Source organism: Pezoporus flaviventris, unplaced genomic scaffold (assembly GCF_033815535.1).
Source record: "Pezoporus flaviventris isolate CSIRO_AGI_PZ_B2104156 unplaced genomic scaffold, CSIRO_AGI_Pfla_v1 ptg000031l, whole genome shotgun sequence".
Lineage (NCBI taxonomy): Eukaryota > Metazoa > Chordata > Aves > Psittaciformes > Psittacidae > Pezoporus > Pezoporus flaviventris.
In genome coordinates, this window is record NW_026892579.1 from 53,912,258 (window position 1) to 53,935,456 (window position 23,199).

The following is a 23,199-nucleotide window of genomic DNA, read 5'->3' on the forward strand; positions in this document are numbered from 1 at the left end:
TCACTGCTTAAATGATGCTGTTGGTACTTTGTGATTTCAGTGGTTATTAATAAATTTAAACTGTAATAGGGATCATCATGAATTCACTTTTAATTTTAGATTACTTTTTTCTTAAAGGCATTTACATTGAACATATCTGGTTCTGTGGTGGTTCCTTTTTGGGTTTTGGTTTTTTTTTGGGGGGGGGAGGGGTGTTCTATTTTGACTTACAGCTACATAATAAAAGCAGGAGCAGCCCAAATACATGGGTTTTCCCTGTGCTTCAAGTTTGAATGTAGGCTTGAAAAACACACTTTAGCCCAGGTAACTTTACTATATGGCTGCTTGGGGTTTCTATGGGCATTTCAACAGAAATGGGTGCAGACAGATGTGCATTCATCTATGCCCTGAGCTGATCCTCCCAAGAAGGGAGTCTGGCTATGGACAAGCCAGCATAAACAGAGGAGGTGATCATGACCCGTTTGACCAGGGCTGCCACATCCACTGGAGGTGATTTCATCTCAGTACAAGCAAAGTGAAGATCACGCACACAGGCAGACCCTAAATAACTTTGTTTCTGCTGCAGAGTCTTTTCTAACATCAGCTTCTATCCATCTCTCAAGCATTCTCCTCTTTCCCCCCTCCTGGTCTTGGCAGAATATATATTATTAGCAATATGACAACCTTAAGGCTGAGGTTGTTATTTTATCTTAATTCAACCACTGCTTGGCCTTTCAATTTTGAGGTATTTTGTTCACCATTTCTCTTTATTTTCCCATGTATCAGCACAACTCAACACACTAAGGCCCATAGACAAGAGTCACAAAAACGAGTATGTACACGTGTCATGGAAAAAAAGAACAAACAAAACCAAAACAAAACCAACCCTAATGATATCCAGCAGCCAATAAACTTGTACTGCACTTGTTCAACGGTCTTGTCCAACATTTTTGTCGCTGACATGGACAGTGGGATTGAGTGCGCCCTCAGCAACTTTGCTGATGACACCAAGCTGTGTGGTTCGGTTGATACACTGGAGGGAAGGAATGCCATCCAGAGGGACCTTGACACGCTTGTGAGGTGGGCTGATGCCAACCTCATGAAGTTTAACCATGCCAAGTGCAAGGTCCTGCACCTGGGTGGGAGCAATCCCAGGCACAGCTACAAGTTGGGCAGAGAAGAGATTCAGAGCAGCCCTGTGGAGAAGGACCTGGGGGTGCTGGTCGATGAGAAAATGAACATGAGCCGGCTGCAGTGTGCGCTCACAGCCCAGAAAGCCAACCGTATCCTGGGCTGCATCAAAAGGAGCGTGACCAGCAGGTCGAAGGAGGTGATCCTGCCCCTCTACTCTGCTCTTGTGAGACCTCACCTGGAGTATTGTGTCCAGTTCTGGTGTCCTCAACATAAACAGGACATGGAACTGTTGGAACAAGTCCAGAGAAGGGCCACGAGGATGATCAGGGGACTGGAGCACCTCCCGTATGAAGACAGGCTGAGAAAGTTGGGGCTGTTCAGCCTGGAGAAGAGAAGGCTGCGTGGAGACCTCATAGCAGCCTTCCAGTATCTGAAGGGGGCCTATAGGGATGCTGGAGAGGGACTCTTCAGCAGGGACTGTAGTGATAGGACAAGGGGTAACGGGTTAAAACTTAAACAGGGGAAGTTTAGGTTGGATATAAGGAAGAAGTTCTTTCCTGTTCGAGTGGTGAGGCACTGGAATGGGTTGCCCAGGGAGGTTGTGAATGCTCCATCCCTGGCAGTGTTCAAGACCAGGTTGGACGAGTCCTTGGGTGATATGATTTAGCATAAGATGTCCCTGCCCACGGCAGGGGGGTTGGAACTGGATGATCTTAAGGTCCTTTCCAACCCTAACGATTCTATGATTCTGTGATTATGTCTGGCCTACAATGGGCAGAAAAACTGTCCGACAACCAGGCAACCACTAAATTAAATTTCAAGATTCCAATTACAACTTTCTTAGAGCACAGCTTTAGAAAATACAGATGAAGCCTATGACAAAACAAATGCACACTAGCAGAGGAAGATGGCTACTTTAATAACAGGCTGGATACCAGCAAATGGAATGGTAACTTAAGGGCTGTATCTGTCCTGGTAAAATAAACAGCACTGAGGTCTGTCCTCTCGCCCCAGGATGGCTGGAACGATGTGGCCACATCTGCACTGCCAACCCCCTTGTACCCCTAAACAGGGTGGTTGCACCCAAGCAAAACACTAAGAACAATCACTAACCTGTGCTAATCTGGATTTAGGGATTATTTCATAGAATCATCAAATCATAGAATGGCTGGGTTGGAAGGGACCTTTAAAGTCCAAACCTCTTCCATGAGCAGGGACATCAACTAGATCAGATTGCTCACAGCCCCTTAGCTCAGTGCTACTTGTCCCAGGTCAAGCCATACCAGGGTAATGCTACTGATTTACCACTGGGCTCCAACAGCCATTAAATTTACTGTTTCTGACAGAGCCTGCCACGAGATGAATGCTGGTCCCCAAGGACACGATGTTCAGGTCTTACATCCAATTTGTAGCTGCCCAAGGCATTGGGTGATGGAGACAGAAGTCCCATACCCACACGAACCTATGGGCAATGACTGAAGTCAAGCAGCAGTGAACTCAGAAGGTTAGGTTTCTGAAGAAACATGAGCATTAACATTTAGGTCAATCAGGCCTTCCTACTTGAATGGCACCAGGGCTCATTTAACTGTTACAGAAGGCACTGAGAAAACCCTTGATTATGTTGGGAGGTTTGTATTGTATTTAAGTTATACATTAATGTTGGTACAGATATTATGATATGCACTTCAGTGAACAGGTGAAAGTACTTGTCACATTTCAAGGGAATTTTGTTGAAAATGTATTTATTTATAAGAAGAGGCTGTTCTGGAAGATCTTTGTAGTCCACATTTCTCATGAGAGAAAAGTCAAGTGTCAGAGCCACCTCCAACATTCACAACAGAAGCATTATAAAGATGGGTACATAGTGTTCAGCCTTATAGAACAGGTCAGTAAGATCTTCAGTTGCACCCAGAGGTGGAATAAAGAAACATGATCGTTCCAGGTGGGATGGTACTCCATGTTTCATAAGATTGAGCTCAAAAGGATAACCTCAACTTCAGATTTATTTTAGATATTAGAGTATATCAGCACAAGTTTATACCAAGGGTAGGTCCCAAAGGAGTCACTTTATACTAAAAAATATCCAACTGCAGTCCTTTAAAAAGGTTTTTACATCATTAAGAGATGTGTTCCTTCTCACTTCCTTTCTTTTTTTTTGCTATATTGATATTTGGGGATGTGTCTGAAGTATAACCGTCTGTAGAGGCTGCAATGACATGAAAAGTACATTTAAGAGATCTTTGAGTCAGAAATACAGAAAGAAAACCCAGACATGGGGTTCAGTGCAGGGAATCAGAAATGGCACCTGGAGGATGTAGATGGAAAACTCAAACCCGACTTCTATATCAGTAGGTCTTACAGTAACAGAACAAGGTCTTGCTCAGCATAGCAGGACAAGTGCCAATCCCAAAAAGCAGTTGGGATGTGTCCACCTGGTTTTGAAGCTCTTGATAATATGGACACAGCATGACTCTGACAGTTGTCTCCTGGGTTTAGGCATGAACTCATAAAAGGGCAGTCAAAAAGCCAGGATGCAGCTCATCTCTGACATGGAGCAGTTGTACTACATTATTCAGGTCACCTCCTCTACCACTGAGAAGTCCACTTAGATTGTATCATTGTGTGGTTCCATGTTTCTTCAGGATTATTTGGGACGGGGAATAATGTATTAGTATATGAAACTGATTTCAGGGGAGGCTCCTAGCCACATGGCCTGCATTGCGCCTCTTTAGTAGTAGTGGAAGAGGTCTGATTTGGGTGGCTACACAAATAAATCTGTAGGATAAGAGTTATCAAGCCTCTAAGATGTGGGATGAGAGTTATCAAGCCTCTAAGATGTGGATGAGGAGCCTGTACCTAGTATGGAGCAGTATAAGCCACCTCTGTGAGGTTTTAAGCAAGACAGACACAGTGGAAAACATTGTGCTTTTGAAGTATGGGTTAGCACTTGTGGATGCAAAGCAGAACTCTGCAAAGCCGACAAGGGACAGCAGCAGTGATCAAATCAAGAGTTCTCAGCATTTTTCCATGGCTGTGCCTCCCAAAATAACCTGCAGCATGCCACAAGAGCTCGCCAGCTGCATCCACATTCAGCCAACTTGTAGATGCATCTCCTTGAGTTTGAAGGGTTGTGTGACATCTCATGTCCCTGGCCCAGAGTTGCCAAGAAGATTATGCTATAGCCAGCCTTAACAGGATGAATAAGCATCTCAGAGCAGTCATGTGCAACCATCCACGTGTCAGCAGCAATGAGATGCTCTCAATCTGTCAAAGTTTCACTAGAGTGGTCAACCCGTAACTCCAGGGCCATTTGCCACTTCTCTGGATAAAACTCAGTCTCAGGATAAAACAAGAAGCAGCATCAATTGGAGCTGTTTACTTATGGGGCATGCAGTAACGCTTCTCTGGGCAACCTGTGCCAGTGCCTCACCACCCTCACAGGGAAGCACTTCTTCCCAACAGCTATCCTAAATCTCCCCTCTGTCAGTTTAAAGCCATTCCCCCTTATCCTATTACTACTTGCTTTTATAAAATTTGCTAATGTAAAGCACTTTGGTGCATACTATAGTTGCTGTTGTTGCTGTTAACAAGGACATTTCAAAGTGTTTCTTCGCTATTTTGATGCCAAGAGGTACCCATCACCATGACAATCTTGTCACCAGTAAGGTCCCAGTCTGGTGGACAAATATAGGAAGGATGCATTTAGATCAACAAAGGGAAATAGTGTGAAAGGATCTGAGATGGTTAGTGGGAAGAATGGCCAGCTGAGCTGTTCTTTAAGTTTAAAATAGCAGGATTTCTGCTTATTGGAAGCCATATATCAAATTACAAAGCTAGGAAACTCCAAGAAGTCCTTGGTTTGGTAGGCCCTTGACTCTTGCTATGTGGTTTCCAGGAACACAAACCTCCATCTTCTACAGGAAACAAACAGTATTTGATAATGCCTGAAGTTACGTGGTGTGGCCTCATGTTTGTATGCTGGAAAGTCTTTTCAGGTATGAGGGTGTAGACTGTCAACAGCTCAGATCTCACCCAGCTTGAATCAGTGAATTCACAAAGACTGTGACATTAAAGCACAGACTATGCATCAGGTAGGGCACACTTACAATTCTTACTTAAGTTCAATATCCATGGCTAAAACATGACCACAAGAGAATGTAAACTCACAGGTCTTCAGATTATTCCACTGGCTGGGGAAAATATGTTTTCACACAGTTTATTAAGAGTGTCATGTGGGGAACAAATGCATTAGCAGATTAATTTTTCAGAAATCAAAAGGGAAGCAAAAGAATGACTCTGGGACCCCACTCAGATAACTATTTTTGCTGCATGAATTTGCTGTCACACCTGTCAGAACGTTTTGAGGTGAGAAAGCTATGAGTAGTTGAAACAACAATCACTCCATGGCTACCAGACTGCAAAGGAGAAGTGGCCTTAAATAGTCTCTTTTTGGTGCATACAGCTGTCCACGCTCCCAGCAGCCGCCAGCCCCAGTAGCCCTGGACCATGTCTGTACTAACGTACAGCACAAGCTGGTGTCCAAGTGACAGTGGGACATCTCATTAGGCACAGTGCAGGGATTTTTCTTGTGGATGAAGAAGGTGAGTCCAGGCTGCCCTGGAGCAGAGGTGCAGAGGTTAACCAACCCGGCGCGTGCACCGCACGTGGCACCACTTGCCCTTAGCACTAAGTGCACTCTCCTGGCATCCGTTTTTGTTGTATCTCCTGCTAATCCTTCCTCTTGCATGCCTCACGAAATCTCTTCAAGCCTTCTCCCCTAGTGGTTGTTGCCACTTAATCCTATTACAGGGAATGCTGTTTTAAAAGTCCAGCTGAATGATGCTCCAAGCCCTGCCCAGTGTTTCACCTGTTTCTGAGGTTTGCTGAGGAAATCACTGACTGGCTGGCAGCTCTGGCAGCAGTTCATTCAGGGTGATGCATTGAAATACTCTTTCCGAGACAAAGCCTAAATCCCCTGGCTCTTCTTTAGCCCTCGCTCAACAGAGCCTCTCATGGGGTTTGTCCTTAGAGACCTCTGCAGGAGAGGAGAGAATTTGATATTGCACAGTCATTTTAAGGTTGTTTTACATTTTTTATTGGGATGGGAAATAGTGAAGTATAAATATAAATCAGTATAAATATAAATCAGGATCTCTGATCTCAAAACCCATCCTGACCTATTACTGTGTTTTGTGTTAGACCCATTCCCATTGCATCAGTTTTCACCAAAATTGGAGGGGGTCTGGTTTCAGCTCAGTCACATCAGCTGCTAAGCAGGTTACATGAAGGTGAAAATGGGGTGACTTCTCCTTTGGAAAGCAACCTCCAAATCTCTTGCCCTTTCGTGCATTCTGTGTGGAATGGGTCATGAGACAGAAAACCAGGAGACCTGTGCCCACATCTTCTGGTTTAGCCCTGAATTTAGGCACCTCATAGACTGCTCTCACCCTCCCATTCATTGTCTGAGCAGTTGGGAATATTTTATTTACATTTCAAATAATGCACAGGCACTTGGAAAGACTTCATAGGCACAAATCTCATCTAGGGGATGCTTGTTTGGAGACATGAAACAGAGCTTCCTCGTTACCAGCCACTTCTCTTTCACATACTTAATTATGAACAACTCTCAGACCCCCAGAATTTCACGTTTAAAAAATACATATCTGTATGTGGAGAAGTTAGGATTCATGTGAAAGGAACTGCTGTCATGTCCCATGCAAATTCCCTTCCAAAAAGCACTGATTTCTCCCAGCTCTCTGCGCAACAGAGATGAAATATCAAGTGCTTTAACTTCCTGGTGTGCTTTCCAGCTAACAGCTGATTTCCAACACAGAAATAACACCTAAAATGCTCACCAAATTTTCCTCCTATGCTGACTGATTTCTGCTGACATTACGTACTTTTTCAGATTAATGATACTGAAAATAGTAAAATTTCTAATCACATAATCCAAACAAGACAGGTTTCAGCTCCTCTTGCTAGAGATTTTCCTTCTGGTCTCTTGTTAGAACCTGAATTTTGACTGGTTTGTTTGCTGGAAAATGGTCTCCTGCTTTAAAAGCTTGATTTGATGATTATTTGTGCTCATAATGATGTTGTCTCATTGTCTGAATCTTTCTTCATGTAAACAAACTGACCCACGGTTGGGAACTTCTTCCAGGAAAATTTATTCCTAAAGCAACAGCAGAAGCATTTTCTAAGGTAATGTAAACAAGAGCAAACATAGATGAAGACATCTGATTCAATTGCATCTGATCCCACCCTGGCAGAGCCCATGCCATTCCTAGGCATCCTGTATCCATAACCCAATATCATGTTCTCTCCCACCTTTGAATCATGTCATATCCCACCCACAGCTCTGGTTGTCCTCCCAGCTGCTGGAAAACCAAGGCAAGGCTGGAAACCTTTTCCATAAAGGATGAACACCAGCTATAAAGTTCTCCCAGCTTCCTTCATGGACCAGGAGCTTTCCATAGGGCTCAGAAATGTGAGGTGTCCCTCCGTGCAGAGCCATGCATCTTAAAAACAGGCTGAATATATTCCTGGTCAAAACATGTTATAAATATTAAACTGTGCTGCCTGCTGACACATTCAACTCAGCTGAACCAGCACAGCACAGAGGGGGAGTCTTCATTTGCAGGTCCATGCTCCACAGTGCCACAACTCAGCTGCTGGATGGCAGGATCCTAGCCCAACTCCAAGGTATTAACAGCTCTGCCAGAGCTTATTTATAATTTTCTTCTCCTATTTGTGGCATTCATCAGGCTTTACAAGAAAGGAGAGAGAAGAGCACTCTGTCCACTAATGAGCTCCTTCCCTCTCTAATCTCCTCTCAGCTTTCTTCTCTCCTGTCCCACAAGAGAATCCAGAAAGCCAAATCTAAGAGGACCTATGAGCACTTGGACTGCAAAAGGATGATACTTCTTGCCATTAAACATGGGTCCATTATCAGGAGAAGTATTTCCCACAGAAGATGAGGAGAAACAAAGTACAAATACAACTCCCCATCCCTTCGGAATGACACCTCTTTTCTTTTCTGTGGTAGTACAAATCATTTGCAAAGTCACAGAAGAACATTAATTTCAGATGAACAAGGTTGTGTAAGCTCATTAGCATCAACAGTGGCAAACTCCATCTTTCCCCTTTCTTGAGAGAAAGACTTTGGCATTCCTTCTGCACAGTGCTGTTCATGGACATGGTCCTTTCTTGGTTGGACACAGCTCCTGCTGTTTTGACCCAGCACCAGTACTAGAACAGACTGCTTCATGTTAGCAACACATCATATATTTTCCAGAATTTATATGCAGACAGACATAACGTCCCCCAGACATGTTACAAGTCACCATGCATGATTTCCGATCATGGATCAGGGCCAAAGCAACCAGTGTTTTGCAAGATCAAGCCTAAGGAACATTATGCTTCTGCTCAGAAAAATTAAAATATGAATAAGTCTAATTCTAACTCAGCTTGTGTCACAAACATCTCTTTGCCTAGATACAGAAGGAAGAAAAAGTTAGAGTCTCTTCTGCTTCAGGAACCAGCACTGGTGACAGAATTCTGACAGCCAAACTCAGCATATAGCTGCAGAGGATGGAAAAAGCAGAAGGAGAAGAGATTTTGATCTCCAAATGACCTAAAGCAGAGCTTAAAGCCTTGTAGATGTGACACTTCAGGGTCAGGAGGTGCTGAGATACTCACCACCACCAAGTAACACCATAACCAGGACTGTGAGATGCTTAAAAATTCACTTGTTTATGTGGGTGACCACCAAAGCCTAGTCTCACAGAGAAGCAGAAAATGTGCTTTCTACATCCCCAGGGTGAGGCTTATATGGCATGCAGTTACATTTCTGCTCCTATGGGTTAAGATCCATGGTGGAGGCATAAATTCCTTCATGGATTTATACCTGGGCTAGGCAGTAAGCACGATGTGGTTGCAGCATGGGGGAACAGCCCCTACAAATTCAGCTTCCTGTACAACCCCAAATCCTTTAGGGTCAGTTAAACACACATTGCCCTGAAGAAGCTGGGATTTCATGTTTGCTAAAGGACTTTCTGGACTATTGTAGTGATACTGGAAAACAAGTTCAAAACTCTGTTTTGAAAACTGTAAGGGATATACAGCTTGTGGTGAGCCTTGGTGCTGAGCCGAGGGTGATCACCGAATACAGCAGACCAGACCAGGAGCTTGCCTGAGGAAGCTGGCACCGTTGCTGGGAGAAAATGTAGGATGCCATGCTCTGAAAGCTCTCTGGGGGCTTACAAGGTGCTTCTGCATTAACAGGAGGGCATGGTTAATAGTAACAGCAAGTGCTGGTATTTAAAGTTTGGCTGTAAATCGGTTAAATAAACAAACCTGCTTTGTTGGGCTTGTCTGTGAGGGGTGTAATGCAAAACCTTGCTCAACAAACAAATGGTGGAGGAATAAACCTGTTAGAAAGAATTAATGTACTTCACATCAAGGCTGCGCGTTTCAGAGCTCCATCTTGCAATGCAAGAATTGATTACCAGAGAAGTAAGCATTACCAATCATGTAAATCTCAGATTAGACTGTTCGATCCAGCTGAATTATGCCTGCATAACCCCCTTTAAGCACTCTGAAAAAAAAAAAATACAGCTCTGGGATAGATCCTGCCATTAATTTTAAGATGCTTTAAGGAATCTCTGCATTACAACTCGTTCTGATTAGCCTTGGCTATGCAAGATTTGTCTGATCAATTGGAGACGGTTGTATATAGATCTTCAGATTTATTTCTGTGTTGAAAGCAAGCCTCATATGAAGCAAATCACTCCACTGAAAAGGTGACTCTTGAATAATATTGTGTGCTCTATCTTGCAGTGGCTACGTGCCACAGTCGCCCTTCTCCCCATTCGACAGAAGCTTTTCATCTGCTGGGCTCAGCACTTTTTCGCTGGTGCAGCGGCCGAGGGAGGGGAGGGACCATTTCTGCTTCACACTGTGGCATTTCAGCCTAGAAAAAAAGCAGAACCGGGGTCCCTGGGATAATCAGGTTAAGGGGGTGAGTAGGGCAGCAGAGCACACAGCACAATTTGGGGGTTTCAGACCATATCAGACTGTGGGTCCATCAAGAATGGGAACATATTCACATGCAATCTGGGTTTTCTCCTCAGTTAACTGAGCCAAGATGACATTGAAGTAGGAAGTGGAATAAATATATGCAAGAAGTCTTTTCACAACGTTATTTAATTCACCAGAAGGGACACTTAAACATACAGCAGCACCTTATTTACATTGAACTACTCTTTATGCATCCTGTAAACATCAGAAGCAATTTCTAATAAATTACAATCCAGGGAGCAGCAAATCAACAATATCACCTGAGTTGCTTAAATGAATTCATTACAAAATATATTGCTTTTTTTCCCTGTGACTTTCTTCAGATTGCATTTGAAAGCATTATTCTTCCAAATTCTCTTTTCAGGATATATATGTGCAAAAATATCACCAAGCAAGAACAGATTATATTTTAAACTTTATTGCCCTTGACCTCAGATCCTTTTGAGTCTATTGTGTTACAGCCTTTCTGGCGTCACCATTGCTAGTGACATCTAACAACAAACAGCCCAAACAGCAGGTACCAACTAATTCAAATTGAGATCACAGATTCAGCCATGGAAGAGTTTGAAAAAGAAATCCTTAAAATTTCTATAACCTCTGGGCTTCTCTTTACCAGAAAGGATGTTCTCTGCAAAGTAATAGGAAAATGTAATATTGTTTGCCAGTTTAATTGGATGTGCTCCTGCCCTATTATGAAAGAGATTGCCTCTTGCTGACCATGTATAAAACATAAGAAAAGAGCTGATCCTGGTCATTCAAAGCAAAGAAAAAAGAGCAGTGATTTGAGACAATGTGATGGCAAGTGGGGTGTTTTCTTGATCTCCATTTCAAGTGCAGAAAGGGGCTTTGGAAGAGCCAAAAAGAGCCATTTTCTTTATGGTGGACATCAGCTTGGTGGAAGACAGCTCCAGCATGGCCAGATCCCTTCCTTATTGAAAATGAGGGCCAAGGAAACCCCAGTAACATAACTCCTGATATTTGAGATTAGTGGTTGTAGTCCCCTGTATCCCGCTGCTGCTGGCAAAACAAAACTCCATGGCAGAGAGGGACTTGGGTTTTGGGGGTGTGATGAAGAGCAAAGCAAGAGGCTCTGGGGGTTGTTCTTGCTCACCCTTCACAGACCCATTCACTAATTATTACAAAACCAGGAGCTGGAAGAGCAGATAAGGGAATGTGGGCAGAGATGATAAAGCAGTGGGTTCATCCACGGCAGAAAAATCTTGTCCCAGCAATACTCTTGTAGGCTACAAATTGCCAGGTGGAGTGGTTCAAGTAGCTGCTGTCTGCCCTGCTTTTTCTCCCTTCATTTACAGAAAGCCATGAGAAATATTTCATCCTCTTTGTTGAGGCACTTTCTTTGCACTCAGGAAGGCAGAGCAAGTGCATTTATGCTCTCACTCCAGGACTTGCTGATGGCCATGAGAAGCAGCTGGGGACTAGGACCAGGCTTGTTACAGCATCAGAAATTCAGCGGTGAAGTGCCTTTGCATTGGGTGAGAATGAGAACTCTCCTGTCAAACAGGAACAGGCTGGGTGACCTCAGCTCCCCCCGCAGAGCAGCCAAGGTTACAGAAGGCAGCTTTCCACCATGGGGAGGTGGTCTCTGGTTACTTCCCAGGGCCAGACATCCCTTTGGAGGTGTGAACCTGCAAGTGGCTGAAGTCCAGAGAGACCCTAGACATGGGAGAAGGTGTAAAGAGCTGCCTGGAGGTATCATGGGGGTTGCAAGACCCTGGCTCTGGTGACAGCTTTGGTGATGCCCTTCCAGCAGCATGTAAGGAGCTGAAAGAGAGTAAAGCATCAAGGCAAGCTGCTGGGGCAGCACAGGCTAATGAACCAAAACCATCCCATCCCTGACCTGAAAAAGCTGGACCACTCCGTTTCCAATCTCTCATTCACCCTGGGCCACTGCCAGAGCAGATATGCAAACCCCTTGGGATAAATTTCAGAATTTAGCTATGCATTTACTAATACATAAACCTGTGCCAGATGGTCTATCCTAGGTCATGAGATCTTTGGGACAGGGGAGCTGTGACCATGGGGTGCATATGGAGTCTCACCCTTGTCTTGGTACCCCCAGTTTGCTGCTTCAGAGACAGCTTGGAGCAGATCTGGGCACTAGGCAACAAAACAGCTGGAGTTTGGAGAGCTGATTCCCACCCCACCATGAGCAGAGAGACCTGGGTGATGTGTAAGCCTTGCTCTTCCCCTCTAGCAGAGTCAAAGCATATTTTGTCATTTTTTAAATAAATTAGGTCATGCAGGAGGGTCTAGCTAGGGTTTTCTCTGCTCTCTAGTGTGATACTGTCAGCAGCAAGCCTAGCACAAGGTCTACAGGGCTGGTGTAAATTCAGATCTGATCTAGATCCACTAAGGTCTTTTTTGGTTTCTTTATCCATAAAAAGCCTTCCCTCATCTCAAAAAAGGGAAGGACCCTGCACTTCAGTGAATTTCTGCAGCCAGAAATTCCTTGAGACAAGAAGGAAGATTCTTCCTTGGATGTAATTGTTTCCTTGGCCAGACCTCCTATGGTAGACTGGTGCTCTGCTCATCTCTCCAGTCCCTGCACCAGCTCTGTGTGTTGCGGTATATCTCAAAACTCAGAAAAGGTACCATTTGTTCCTCCAATCTATAGTATTTGCTATGAGTTGTTGCATTTCGTTAATGAACTTGATAGGATCACCGGCGGTTTGATTAAGAAGACCAAATGAGGCTCAGTCCAAAGAGGAGGGCTCAGACTGTGAGGATGTGGATCAAGTCTCAGTGGACTCCGTAAGCCACCCTCACTAAGGCGCTTCTCCTCCCCACACCTGCATTCTGCACATGCAAACCAGATCTAACTCCCTGTACTCTACTCAGTGTGTGAGCCTTAATTAACGTTTTTGAAGAAGACCTGGGAAGACCTAGGATGGGAGTGGGTTTTGCCATATCTGAGCAGGCATCCTTCCAGTCCTGGACCGGCAGCGGCAGCTGGCTGCTGTCCAACCTCCCTCCGCTTGCCGTGCTCCGGGTTTGTTAACATCCCAATCAATAACACCGTGACATCAAATTCAGATTCAACTTTTCTCTGTGGGTTCAGCTGCAGCACAGGGTTTTTCTTTTTCCCCCTCAGCTCACACCCTAAAGCCTATTTTTCCATCTCTTTTGAGCCCTGCTGGGAGGTATTAAGGTATTCTTATTATTCCTCATTGCCTTGGGAAGGGGGCGAAACCTAACTAGGGAGATGCACTCCCCATCCTCTCCTGTAAATCGGTTCATCTTTTCATGTCCCACTGCTGTGATCTTCTAAAACTAACAAATTACAGGTTAGTCTTCCTTTCTTCGGGAGGATGACCTTTAGGGTTTGCAACACACAGCTCTGGTGGATAAGGAGTTTTATTTTCCAGGGGCAAAATAAAAAGGAAAGGAAAGCTGCAATTCTCACATGATCACATGGCGTTAGGAATTGGAACTTTAGGGAAAATAAAATCAGGCTGTTGAATAACTTGATAAATTTAAGAGCTGCAAGTGCCCACTGCAGGACTGGAGTGGGTTGGTTCTTGCTAGGTGCTGGCGCAGAGGCCAGCGAGATGAAGGATGCGATCTAAGGCGGGCTCATGCAAATATTACCCTGTTAATAATCAATAACTGCTGGCAGGGTGAGATGATTCAGGCCATATTGGTATATAATTGCTATTATTGTTATTCCGGTTTAAAACCAGTTCCTGTTCGCTACTGCCACAAGTGATCTGAAGCAATGTATTTTTAATCTGTTCGCAGGCACGGCACAATCCATCACCCGGCGCTGCACTGGCTGGAGTCAAATGTCAGCTCCAAGTGGTGAAACAGTTTTGTTATTTAAGTTACTGTATGCTAAGTTTATGTTGATTGCTCCGAGTATCATCTTGGAAAGTTAACTAGCGTTAAAGTGTTGATAATGTCCCACTTTCGCAATCATATTTGCATAGTGCACAACAGAGTTTAGCAGGAAAAAAAATTAGCTTAAGTGCTGTTTTTCATCAGCCCTGTCAGTCTCATACTGTTTGCTTCATCGCAGTACACAGGGCATTTGGTGACAAATGGTTATGACATTTTTCATCTGAGCATTACATCATAATGTAATCGCCGTCTTCTGTTTCGTGGCTGTATCCTTGCCACAAGGCGGGAGAGGGGAGGGAATGAACATGGGATCAGAGGAGAAAGAATTGGGATTTTTTGCATTATTATTATTTATTATTTTTATTCTCTTGGGAAAAAAAAAAATCTTTTCAAACTCTCTCCCTTCCCCCCTGCTTGAGGCAGCATCGCCAGAAATATTCCCATGGGCAAATGGAAAGCATCCTGTTCCCATTGAAGTCAGCAGCAAATCGCTCAATATACAGGACCCATATACAAATAAGGGCAACCTCTCTTTGTCTGGGGTCTGGTGCAGCGGAGCGAGGACCACTGTCACCAGAGGCCTTCTCCTCCCACCCAGCACAACCCAGGTGAAGTTCCACGCCACCCCCCCACCCCAATTTAGCCCCAGCTACACGATAAAGAGTCTGGCTTTAGATTCTTTATTGCAGCAATATTTTTAAAAGATAATTGAAACATTTCCTCAGCATTACTAGCTCAGGAATAAAATCCCCAGAGTTCAGGAATAAAGCAGGAATAAGAGATCCCTGTAGTTATTTTGGTTAGGTTTTGTGTTTTTTCTTCCCGCCCTCAGCCACTTTTCATCTTGATGTTGTAACTGAATTTAGGAGAGCCATTTATTCCTAACCTGGATCAGTCAGAAGTTTTAACCTGCATTTTGCAGGGTATTACAGTGGAAATTCCTCATCTGGGGCTCCAGCTCCTCTTTTGCATGTCAAGCTTTACACTTCTACGGGTAAATACAGTTACATTAAGGCTTAGCATTATTATGGACTGTGTTTTTAGCCTGAGCACCCCCTTCATACGTTAAGTAATTCATCCTTATTGCCATTAAGAATTCAGATGTTATTTTACGGAGGGGGAAGGGAGGGTTGTAGGCAGAACACTGCTTATATTTTGCAGAGTTATTATTATTTTTTTGCAGTGTATTGTTATGATTTACTCTAAGAAACCTCCTGGAGAAAGGTTTGAAGGAAGCTTTATGGGGGAAAAAAGAGATTTTTAATACCACCTCCCTGCTAACATGCAGCTCTTACAGCCTTGCTGTCTGAGTGTGCAGTGCAGTACAGGACACATTCACCTTTGCATTAATAATAGTCCAATAAAAACAGATAATATTCTTGCCTAAATGCTTTGAGTTATGTAGATCCTAATTCTAGCACAGAAGCAATGAAAGAAAAGCAGATATTTCGTCCTCGCTAAAAAACAAATCCTGTGATACAAATGCAAGCCGACATATGGTAAAAATTGCCTGCAGCCCTGCTGATTTACAGAACTGTTTTCACTCACAGATAATTCATTAAAAATCATTTCATACGGGCTGTATATACATAAAAAATATTTACTTGTGTAAATATCAGTCATGAAGGTATTGCTTTTTTTTTTTTATTTTTCCTTTCCCTTCTTTTTTTTTTTTTTTTTGACAGCTGATGGGGGTAAAAAATAATCCAGAGATATATGATCGACATAGGGCGAAGCAAAGGTATGCCTGGCATTCATCCATTCGCCTTGCGATATAGGTCAGGGCTGGGGGTTGGCTAGGACTGCTTTTAAATCCTACCTGAACCATCTGCTGTTCAATGCCAGCTGAATCTGCGTATGGGAAACACACACTAGGCAGACATTTATATTGTGGCATACGGCACAAAAGGGACTAGGAAAGTGCTTTTACCTGATTCAGGGCTCTCACGCTGACCTATAGAACAATAGGAGCCAAGATAATGTGTACACCGGGAGATGTCACCGTAAAGCTGAAGCTGTGGGATTTCAAGGCCGTTGCTGCTGTAGCAGAGCAGGTTGGAAAATAAATAGCAAATTCCAGCAAGGGCGAGGCGAGTTTTCGGGTTTAATCCGCTTTGCAAATACTCACAAAATGACAGAGGCGCAAAATGTGAAAGGGTCAAATGACGCGATGGGGTTTGCGGCTCCCAAATATGAATGGCTCAGGTACATCTGAGATGCACACTGAGATCTCACTACTACCCCGCACATTTTATTCTCTGAAATATGTGTTGCATTTCTCAAAACCCTTAACAGGGCTCCAGCCTGCCACTACATCTTTCCTTTTTAATCTGTGCTTACTCCAATATTATTTGCTTACACATGATGCGTTATTTTGAACCCTCAGCTCAGAGACCTTTAGTTGATTTTTTCCCCCCTCAAGAAAAAGTCAGAAATAAATCACAGAGTACAATAGGTTTGGGTTGGTTTTTTGTTCTGTTTTTTCTCTACAGCCAGTAGATGAAATAATATTTTAAAAAATGTGGAAGGGAATAATTGAAATAAGGATCTAGTCCATCAGCTTTCATGCTCCACAAAACTCAACAGTAAGCAAAGTAAGAATATTTGGGGGCTTAGAGAGGGCTGCTCTTGGGGGAGCTGGGGGGTTAATTATGATGAAATGGCTACTTGAGGAAAGAGGGAATGTAGGCTTGCATCCCGTGACTGCACCAAGCATCTCATGCCTGCATCCAGCACAGCATCAAGGGGAGAAAGTTTGGGCCCTTTTCCTATGGGAATCAGTGCAATGCCATTCCCTGCAGAGCAGAGGGCCGCTGCCTCAACAGGGAATTTTCATATTAAGCTGAACCTGAAAGGGAAGGTAAAATAAACTCTCCCTTTGCCATTGCAGTGTCTACATGGGGAAAGCTTCTCTTGCTCTATTTATACGCTGTATAAATCGGTCTCCAGACTGTTACCATAGATAACAGAGGTTTTTTCTGCTGTTGTCTCTAACAGCTTCTTTTTTCCCCCCACTATGTTTTGTGCAATTCCTACCTATCACCTCGGTGAGTAGTTCTCCTGGTTTAAAGCAAATTACAACTTGGGAGCAAGCCGGGTTTTTCCCGAAGAGAGAGATTTTTCATCCCCCTCTTGCTGAATTTTGCTCCCAGGTCTCTACGTAGCCCTGAGAAATCTTGCAGAAAGGGGAGCTATAGGTGACTGCATCTGATCCCAATACATATTTAACCTTCTTGCAGTCTCCAGGAATTAACTATTTAGGAAGTAAGCAGCCGGCGAAGGCATCGCACCAGAATAACACGGTCAGGCTGCTTCGCAGTGATGCCGATGCTTTCCGCAGAAGCCGTCATTAATTCTCAGTACAGAGCTTGTGCAGGACACATTGTCACAGGCTGGGATTTTCATCTGAAATAACTAAATAAATAAATGGGGCAGGTCCCTATTTCAGGGACTGGTGGATGCAGCATTTCCCCTCCCAGGGATGGCGAGTTAATGGGATTTGTTGCTCCTGGCTGGGGGGGGGTGAGGGGGGTTAATCCCTTCCTTCATGTATATCCCCACTAAGCTGTTTTAGGTCGTGTTTAAAGTTTGTCAGTATGGGCTCTGCCCATCCATCTCCTCAGTGCCAGGCATGGGGCTGAACCCAGAGAGGTGCTGCCTGCTCTGGGTCTGCCATCTTCACCCCCTTGCACCTCACAGCACCCAGAAATTGAGCAGAGCCCCAGGAAAAAAAGTACAAAATATGCAAAATGAGGTTTAAATTTCCCCAAAGCAGTAAAAAAGCTTCTGAAGGCTTTTAGAAATGCTGCCATCGTCGCTTGGGGAAAACTCCCAGCGAGGCCCAGAGCCTATTGTTTGCTGCTATGTAATGTATCATGGAGTGGATAGGGCAGAAAGGGGACTCAGCACCCACCTGCAGGGACCCGTTCCCCCAGAGCTACCTCCAGCAGTCATTAAGCTGATTGTGGGGATGTTGGTTTGGGCTTGTTTTCTTAAGTGCATGATCTTTTAGGAGCTGTCCTAGAAAGTGTTAAATAGCCTCACCTGACCTCCTCCCACAAAGCAAAGCTCCTCATCCTTATTTCAGGGCATACATCACCTCTACAGTTTTCCCTCTGACACTGGGGGTGGAACAGAAAAGTGAAATGTCATGGGAAAAAAAAAAAAAGGAAAAAAGAAAAAAAGTAACTCTAAATCCATCCGAATTCGCCTTGAAACCCTTTTCCCATCCCAGCCAGCCTGAGTGTGCATCCAGGCGATTCCGAGCGGGGCGCGCAGGAGGGCCGGGCACATATGCCATGCCATATGGAGCGGCGCAATTCTGGTCAATCGGATCTTTAGGAGTTTTATCGTTTAATTTCTTAATGTGCTAATAGTGCAAAGGGAGGGAATGGGTCATCGGTTTAGTCCAAGGATTTATGTTTTTAAGGGAGCCTAATGTATTGTCAGGCGGGTTGGAGTATGCTTTAAAATACCCCCAGTAAACACAGTGAGGAATGGGCAAAAGCATGAACTAGAAAAGACCCTGGAAGAATTAACCCAGAATGGGTTTATAATGTAGCATCCAGCCCTGATGCGAGTGGGCTGAAATTCAGGCTGAAAATCCCAGTGCTGAGGGCTGTGAGCAATGCGAGCTCTGCTCTGGGTTTACATCTCCAGCTGCCTCCATGGTTTTCCATCTCCATAGCTTGGCTTTTTAGGCATCTCCTTTCCATTTGAATCCATGAAGGATGGGTGGCAAAATGTCCCTGAGGAACTGATCCTCAGTTTCCCCACTTGTGTAAAGGGGGAATTGCATTTACTTCCTTCAAATTGCCACTTGGGACTGGTGCTTGTGCAGATTCCCAAAGCATTTTGGGGTCCTCCAAAGGAAGGTAGATAGAGATAGAGCACTGTTACTTATAAAAAACAGAGAGAGAAGAAATTTTGGAGGGGTACTGAAACTGCAACTTTTCACCTCCAACCGTTACCTCCCATTAAACTCACATATTTACTTTTAGGTAAAACAGCCCAGGTCTCTATAATCTCCAAGACAGAAAACCAAGGAAATAAATAACATGATAATGCCGTGACCCCATCCCTAGCGCAGGCTGCAGCACGGTCCCCATCAGGCAGCTGCCTGTGGGCAGCGGCTGATGCTCCTGCGGCCCCTGGCTCCAGCTGTGGTTGGAAGCGTGGCGGTCTCAGAGGGATGCTCTGGCTGTTGGCTTCTGTCAGTGAGACCTTTAAAATCTATGCTATATGGTTCCTTATTTGAATTGCAAACAGTTTAAAGGAGGTATATGAGAAGCTGCTCATTCAGGATAAATAGCGTTTTGGTCTTCATTTTTAGCAAATAGTATTGTGTCATCTCTTTTGGAGGGTGACATTATAAAGGGGAGACTGCAAGATTCTTGTGTCCCGGCTGGTGGCTTTCATGAGCAATTAAAAACATCTAATTTCCAGTATTTCCTTGAAAACTACTAAGATTTGGTGCATTAGATGAAATGTCATTAATGCAGTGGTAACAAAACGGTACTACTGTTAAGCAGCACTAAGAAGAAAGGGCCACGGCTCACATGCAGCTCAACACGAAGATTTCAAGCGCATCGGGCCTCCCCCCACCCCTCAGTGCGCACAGGGTTCTTGTGCTTATTCGGAGCTGGATGCTCTGAACACACACAGAGTATGTTGAGGGTATAAACCTTGTGCTCATGCTTCCATGAGGTTTTATCTCAGCAACTTCTAGGCCTCGACTGGGGGGAGTGAAAAAAAAAAGGCAGGCACATATTTATCTTCACGCAATGAGAAGGAATATACGTGCAACGCGGTGTGATGCGTAGCTGAAATTATCTCAGCAGCACTCTTAGCCGCTGCTTGTGCAAAGAGATCCCAGGAGCGGGCACATGCCCTTGACACGAAATCACCCGGCGAGTAATAAAGGATTTCCTGCCTCCAGAGCCTGCTTTAGCCAGGGGTTTAGCCTGGGTTACGCTGAGCAGCATCCTGGCAAGGTTACACGGTCTGACAGGGCGCTCTGGAAGGACCGGTGATGCTGGGAATATAGAGATATCCCTGGATATAGGTACAGTATGCACTTCTTAGCACTAGTGTACACCAGGACCTCACCATCAACAGAAAGCACCCTGTTCTCCTTGAAATTCACCTTCAACACAGTGAAATGGGGTGGGTTCATATTTTTTGGGGGGGGGATTATTATTATTATTATTATTCCCCCCCCCCCCATTCACTAGCAATTGTCAGCAGAAAGGCTGCAAAAAAAAGCGGAGGAGCCACTGCAGCCCGAGCGGAGCTGTCAGCCCCACGCCACTGCAGTGATGTCAGCCGCAAAACACAGCCACTGCCACCCCCAGCCCCTCGCACACACGCACACCAAGTCGCAAGAAGAAGAATTCATAATTACAGTAGCGTAGCCATGAAACCAGCAGTGCTGGGGGGGGTTGAGGCGGGGGGAGAGAAAGTGAAGCCTCATCCAAAACTGGTCCTTTATGATAATTTTTTTATTATTATTTCTTTTTTCCTCGCAAAGCTGCTCCCAGCCCTGCAGCATCCTTTCCCCGCAGCGGGGCTAGGGGAGGCCGGGGGGGGCAGGATAGGGGTTTCCCCCCCCCCCCGCTCCAGCCGGGTGGGGGGTGGCGGGGGGAACTGGGCTGGGCTGGGGGCTCTCTCCCCGCGGATCGCTCCTTGTTTTAAAAGGCAGCATTTCTGCGGACAACACCCGGAGCATCTCTGCGGGAGAGGGGCTGGGGGCGAGGGCTGCAGCCGCCTTGTTTTCGGCGCACGGAGTCAGCAGCTGTGATTTTTTTTTCTCTCTCTTTTTTTTTTTCCTTTTTTCCTTTTTTTTTTTTTTTTTTTTTTTTTGGCTGAATAATCCTTTACGGGGAGGGGGTGTGCGGAGAAAGGGCGGGGGGGAGGCTGGGGGAGGAGGGAGGGAAAGTGGATCAACATCACCGAAGGAGGACAGCGAGCGAGATTAGGGCTGGCTAATGATAAATGAGAAGGCGCTGCTGACAGCTCCTCTCTCCGCGCAGCGCCCGCCCGGCTGCTCCGCGCTGCGCGCTCCCTCCGCGCCCTCCAGGCGCCCTCTCCGCTCCCCGCCGCCGGCCCGACTTGATCCCCCCCCCCCTTCCTTTTTTTATATATATATATTTTTATACGCATATATATAATTTTCACCTCCGCATAGCGCGGCGGGGGGGGAGGGGGGGGAGGGGGACAGTCCCCCTCCACCCCTTAAGCATCATCCGCGGGATTACGCGCCTGGCCGCGCTGCTGCATCGGCTGCCGGACGGAGGGACCACGGCGGGGCTGCACAGGGGGTATTTCCTTCTCTCCTCTTATGGGGGGGCACGGTTTGGGGTTGGGGTCGGGAAGTGTGGGGGAGCACGACACCCCTCAGCAGCCTACGGGGGAGGGAAGGTGCAGTGGGGGCTGCGCCCCCCCCCCCCCTTTTCCGCACCCTTTTCTCCCCCTTCGAGGGCTGGGGAGGGGGGAACCGGGATGGTTTATGCGGGGGGGGAGGGGGGGCTCTGCCTGTGTTTCCCCCTCCCTCATGTCGTACCCGGGTGACCTTTCAAATCCAAGCCCCGCTCGTACCTACCGAGATGCATTGGCCAGCAAGGGCTGGGGGATGATGGGGAGGGGGGTGATGCACCCGGGCTCCCCCACTCCCCCTGCCTCCCCCCCTCCCTCCATCCATCCCTCCCTCCCTCCCTCCCTGCTCCCTCCCTCCCTCTCTCTGCTGCATTTTGCATGAGCTATCTAGGTCATTAGCATTTTAGCGTATGCAAGACTTGACAAAGCTGATGAGAAGCCAGATGGGCCCCTCTCCTCTTTTTTTTTTTTTTGCACCACTTGGGATCCGAGCGGAAGGACTGACTGCAGCCGGCGGTCGGGGGCAGGTTCCTACCGCTGCCCGGCCCCCCCCACCCCCGGCAGAGCAGAGCAGCGCGGCGGGGCTGGGGAAGGCGGCGGAGCGGGCAGCGGCGGGCAGAGCCGCGGGCAGGTAACGGGCAACGCCGACCCCGCCGCCGGCCCCTTCCCCACCGCTCCTCCATTCATTTCATTTTATTTTATATCCTCCTTTTTCTTTTTTTTCCCTGGGGGGGGGGGAGGCTAGATTTTATATTCCCCCCCCCCCCGCCCGCCCATCGGGAAGGGCGCGCCGAGACCTCCGCGGGGCGCGGAGAACAAAGGCTGCCCTCCGCGCGAGCGGTGGGCAGCGCGGCCCCTCTCCCACCTCCTCCCTCTTCCCCCCACCCTTATTTTAACCAATTTCCCCCTCTGATTCTGTATTTTTCCCTCCCGAGGAAAGGCCCCTCTCTCCGTGTTCACAGCGGACCTTGATTTAAATGTCCATACAATTAAGGCACGCGGTGAATGCCAAGAACGAGGCTGACCAGCATCGAGGCCAGAGGAGGCTCTCCGCACCCGCGGAACCCCCCGAACCCCTTTAATCCCTCTACCCCTCACACCAGGCTCTGCCGCTCTGCGCACCGGCGCAGGTGGCACCCGCAGCTCCGGGGGGGGGGGGGGGGTGGTGGTGGTGGTGTTGGGGAAGAGGGATGGGGAGGTCGGCACTTTTTGGGGGGTCCCGGGAAGAAAAGCGGGGTGGTCCCTGAGCGCAGAGGCACCCGGGGGATGAAATCCGAAGCTGTCACTCGGGGTGACCAGCGGGGGGAGAATGGGGGGTCTGCTGCTTTGTGCTTTGCCTTTTCTCTCCGCTTTTCTCGGCGGGATGGTGGGGTTTTCCTTGCTAAAAGCAAGGGCAGGTCTTGGGGTCACCGGGGCTCACGCTGCTCCCGCGGGTGGAGGGGGGGGGGGGAGGGCAAAGCCGCTTTTTTTCTTTACTTTTTTAAACCTTTATTATTATTATTATTGCATATTTTTTTCCCCGGTGGCTGTTTGTGTGTCTTTCCCCTCCACCCCCCACCCCCCTTTATTTCTCTTTTAATCCTTATAATTTAAATCAAAAGTGCCGGGGAGAAGAAGGGGGGAGCGCTGTGTCTGCAGGGCGAGGCCGGGAGTAAATCTCTTGGAGGGATAAACATGTCATTTGTTCCCTTTGTATGGTAATGCTGTCCCCCCAGCTGCCCCCCCCACCCCCCCCCCCCCGGCAGCTGCCCCGGCCATACATCCTCCCTACAAAAG

General features: G+C 46.4%; 1 long non-coding RNA gene across 1 annotated transcript; it reads right to left on the reverse strand.

Annotated features, from left to right (window-relative positions):
• Nucleotides 1-2,776: 2,776 nt before the first annotated feature.
• On the reverse strand, nucleotides 2,777-3,569 carry LOC133273486 (uncharacterized). The gene is made up of 2 exons (XR_009744837.1): nucleotides 3,419-3,569; nucleotides 2,777-3,319 (listed from the first exon to the last, which is right to left on the reverse strand). It is a non-coding gene; the product is annotated as an uncharacterized LOC133273486 (long non-coding RNA).
• Between the last annotated feature and the right edge of the window lie 19,630 nt (nucleotides 3,570-23,199).